The following is a 4,961-nucleotide window of genomic DNA, read 5'->3' on the forward strand; positions in this document are numbered from 1 at the left end:
GGTCTCAGAGATCAAATTTCAGGATCAATGTCTAAAGGTCAGACAGATCATTTTAGAGGGCAGTATCTTCTGAGTATCTTTCTGATGTTAGCAGAGATTGAACTTAGTTTGCCTTTGTTCAATTAAGGACGAATGAATCCCCTATTCCCACAGTAAAAGCATGGAAACCTTGTTGATACGAATTCTGACAAAGTGAAAAAGACATGGTAAGTTATACCCAGAGCTGGAAACAGTAGCAAGAAGTAGCAGTAAGACCCATTCTGAGAGCAGCTGCACTTTCAGATGGATGTGCTGGCTGCCTTGCTATTCAGACACAAAACATGCTGATGGGACTTTCTTGAGGAGCAAGTTACCAAGGCAAGTAGATGCTTTGTGTGCCCATGTGGGATAGTTTTGAGTTTCAGTGTCAAATGGAATTATGGTGATTGCTGCCCATACAACATGACTTTTCAGTCTCACTGCTGGTAGGAAAGCTCATGGTGACCTGAATTAATAAGCTATCGGCTTTTAAACTGTGATGACGTGAACATCAGTCAGGATAAGAACAGAAAGCTTGCATTCTGCCTTTGGTGAAGCCAGCTCACATGGGTTTGCTACACATTCACTAATCCTTGCTGTGCAAGGATGAAAGCTGGGGGACTTGCAAACCACTTCTAGCACAGCACCAGGGCATGCGCCTGTTCTCTGCTCTGCCTTTTGATCCAAAAAGGATCGTGACCATGAGATCACCACACCAGGCCCCAAAGAGCTGAGGTGTGAATCCTCCTTCTTCCCATCCCCATGCCAGATCTTCCCAATCAGCTCGACCATGCTAACAAGGAGACAGATCCGTTCTAGTGACATGCTGGTGCCTTGTCATGCCTTGCTGGGGCTGCACTGCTGGGTTTTAAGCCATGTTAAGCCAGTGGCTTACAGAGTTCACTGATACATGTTCATTTACAGGACTGAGGTCTTCATTCTTCAAAAATGGCTTTCATGAGAACCTTTGCTTCCCCTCTCCATACCTTCTCCCTTGCAGTAACCTCCCAGTCCCACGTGTATAGCTCATTCCTGACTTCAATTTCTTTGTCCATACATGGTAAAATACCTATTTAGAGATAAGCTGATAGCTGTGTTGCAAAGTGTACAGTAGACAAATGCAAAAATATTGAATCTGTGTGCTACAACCAACAAAGCACAGGAATTAACAAGAGCACATACATATGTGTATGAATGTGCTTACAACATAGTAAAACATCACATAATTTTCTATAAATAGCATTTTCCATTCATCATCTCTAAATCATGACTAAAGTATTTATAAACATTACCATAAAGCATTACCAAAGTTCTTCTGACAGCCATTATATAATATATTGGATGTCAAGCAGCATAAAACACCAACAGAAAAGAGAGATGTTTTTGCATCAGAATTCCTCTATTCCTCACAGATCCATTACTCATCTCCACTAGATTAGTCACACTATTCATAAAAGCCAAGGGCCACTGAGAAAACTACTTGAAGTCGCTGGGCATAACTTAAAAAAAAAATTACATTAAAATACTTACATTGACTTTCCTCATGTTCAAAGGACTTCAGACAAATAGAGCAAAACCACTCCACTTTGTGTGTGCTTTTCATACAAGGTTTTTCCTAATTCTTCAACCTAGAAGCTTCCTCTCTGTGACTGATACATTCCCTCTCCTGTTCCCAAGGACAGCCTTCACCTTTGAAACTATCTGAAAGAAATACGGTTTGCAGTTTACGTTAGGAGAAACAAACCTTTGGTCGTGGATGTTTGGGCTTCATAATTAATATCAGTTATCTAACTTTCGGAAACTACTTTCAGAAAATTCATCAAATTTTCCAGTTGGGGAAAAAAAAAAAAAAAAGGTTGGCCTCAGCAAAATAACTTAGTTCTCCTTAGAATACTGAAATTGAGAACCTGACAAAAACATGAGCATTCCATGTTTTTAATGTGGACATATTTTTTCCAAATGTCATCCACTTGGATCAGTCCATCAGCTCCCGCAGTGCCATGTGTCCACATTGTCACTGTGCGTCATGCACAGATGCCATGTGATGCAGGCACTGTGTACCCTTTTCTACATTCTGAACAGAAAAAATATAATAATAAAAAATTTACTAATTCAAGACAGGGGGGGGGGGGAATCCCATTATTTTTTCATTTCTAAACAGTGGATATTTTCTGGCTAGTAGCTCGAGTGGCTTTGGACAAACTCTAACAACGCTATCTGTGTAAGGAGAAGGAGTACCGGGTTTCCCTCCTCGCTCTCTGCCTGGAAATGGATCCCTTCCGCAGCTGGATATTTCCAGTTCATGCCCAGTAGAAATAATTTTCCGTCCAATTGCCAAGCGTGGTCCCATGTGGCCAGCAAAGGTTGGACAATAGCAGTAACACAGCTCCGAGTAAAGACCTGAAAACGATCCCCTGCAACCAGAGGCCTCAGTTATGCATCGCTTAATAACTCGAGCGCAGTGATTTAACTTCCTTTTTCCTTTCAAGTATTTGGTGCAAATTAATCGTATTGTCAGTGCTTACATCTCCCACCTTACTCATTTGTAGGGACATGTTCGAGTGGCATTCTAGAAGGTTGATCCCGAGTCCGCGCTTAACCAGTAATCCTCATGCGCACGGGTAACCCCATTGAATATCAATATAGGGCCGCGGTGCCAGGGAAAGTTAAACAAATCCGGAGGAATCTGTTTTATTAGCATTTATGGGATTTGTGTGGGCGAGCGGCGGCGTGCTTACACCCACTCTGGGGAGCGGCGGTTACAGAACAGCACAACCCCGGGCACTCCTGGGGGTGCTGGGGCTCACAGTGGTGCTGGAATTAAACGTGAAAATGTGACGAACAAGCGCTCAGCACCTCGCATCCGAAGCTTCTCCTTCGAGAGCATCCCCCCGCCCCGGTCTCTCACCCGGCCGCAGCCAGCGGGGAGCGCCGGTCTCGGCCCGCAGCCTCTCGGTGCATTCAGGCTCTGCATCGCCGCTCGGAGCCAACGGGGTCTGAGTCGGTGATTTTCCCCTTTTAACACTTTTTGTTTGTTTGTTTCTTAAAATCTTGCGGGGAAAAAAAAAAAAATCGGAGTATCTCCGCAGTGCAAATTCACCTGAGGCAGAAATGCCCCCAGACGGGGAAGGGCTTCCCCTCAAATCACGGCAAAAGTATCTACCGGTACTTACTGTCTGCTCCCGACCCGTTTTGAAGCAGCGGCGTCTGTTTGTACACGGGATCGGAACACTTAAATCAGGAACTGTTTTTCGTTATTGTCACTCCTTTATTTTCGTGTCCCGCGTTGAATTTAAAACGGGCAACCCCTCCTCGAAGGACCCCGCAGCCCCCGCTCACTTCAGCGGCACACCCTGAGCTGCGTATCGCAAGCCGGGACAGCAGTAATGGTGTCCTTTTTGGCTTACGTTTTTGTTTCTGTTTTTCTTGCTTTTTTTCTTGCTTTTTTCCCCCTTCCCGCACCACGCTCCCAGCCCTCCAAACCACCGCGCTCCCGCATCGCTCTCCTGTGACCCCCTTCCCCGCACTCTGCAGCTTTATCCCCTAAGTTTCCCCTTCGGCCCCAGCGGAGCGTTCCGTCCCACTCTGTCCCGTCCGGACGTGCTCTGGGGTACCGCTATTTTTTTTCTGCTTGTGATTCATTTTGATTTTGTTACGGTTTTTTGGTTTGTTTGTTTGGGTTTTATGTTTTGTTCTGTTTTGTATTTTTTTTTTCCCGGCTAAATATTTTACCTCTTCTAAAGAGTCCGGTTTCGGCGGCGGGCGGAGGTTGGGCTGAATTTTGAGAGTTCCTCCGTAACGCTGAAGTTTTTGCTCGACTGATGGTGTGCTGCGTTCACTGCTTTTGGGTTTCTCGGCGAAAGTCGCTGCCGAAAGCCGCCTAACGGGGCGGCGGCATTAGGAGCGGATCGTTTCCCTCCGTCCCTGTGCGCGGGGTGCGGGGGTGTCCCCGCTTCCACGGGAGGGACGGAAAGATGACAGCAGAGAGGAAATGCGGGGATCACGTCTCCCAGAGCTGTCGTTTTCCTCGGGTTTCCTTGACCCCAAAGCCAGCCCAGGGCTGACCCCCCCGGGTGGAGGACAACAGCATTCCTCAGCGCCGCAGTTCTCTCTCAAACCGCTGTTCCTCGACGTGGGGAGGCGGCGGTTCAGGGTGACCCTGCGGAGCAGGGCCGGGGGTTCCCCGTGCCGTCGGGGTGTCCTGGCCTTCGAGAGAGCAAACGCGAAGCAATCCGGGAGCTCGGCCGCGCTTAGACAGCCCCCGAGTGGGTGACAGCCCGTGGCCCTCCTGGGGCAGGGCCACACCAAGGCCGGGCCGCGCCGGCACCGGGCTTATCCCGCTGGGAAGCCCCTCCCGTGGCCCCTCGGCCCTTCGCACCCTTCTCCCCGTCGGGGTCTCGGACCCAGGGGGAAGAACCGCCGAGGGGGGGGGGGGTCACACCGGGGGCCGGAGGACACTGGCGGGGGGGGCTATGGTGCAGCGGGACAAGAAGCACTGAGCCCCCGGCACTGTAAAGAGCAATGCGAGGTGTGTATTTATATAATATGTATATATCGGATTGGTAATATATATAATATATGTATTATATAACACACAATAAATATATAACATTATATAATGTTATAAACATAATATTATATATATAATATATAAGTAATAAATAAACACGCGCGCTTGTGTGTCATTTGGAAACATGTGTTTATAAATACACGTATGTATGCATGCGTGTTATATGGGTCCTATATATCGTGTATCTATAGTGTATATGTAGTGCTCCACGCATGGTGCGCACATACATCTCTATGGCTGCACCTATACGCGTGTGTACCTCTCGCCTCTTTTCACCCGGTGCCAAAGAAGGCCCGAATGTGGGGTCCCGCATGGAGCAGGAGAGGGCCCCCCCGGCACCGCGGGTTCGGGGCCGCCGCAGCCGCCGCCCCCG

The sequence above is a fragment of the Numida meleagris genome, chromosome 1 (genome assembly GCF_002078875.1).
Source record: "Numida meleagris isolate 19003 breed g44 Domestic line chromosome 1, NumMel1.0, whole genome shotgun sequence".
In the NCBI taxonomy this organism is placed as follows: Eukaryota; Metazoa; Chordata; class Aves; order Galliformes; family Numididae; genus Numida; species Numida meleagris.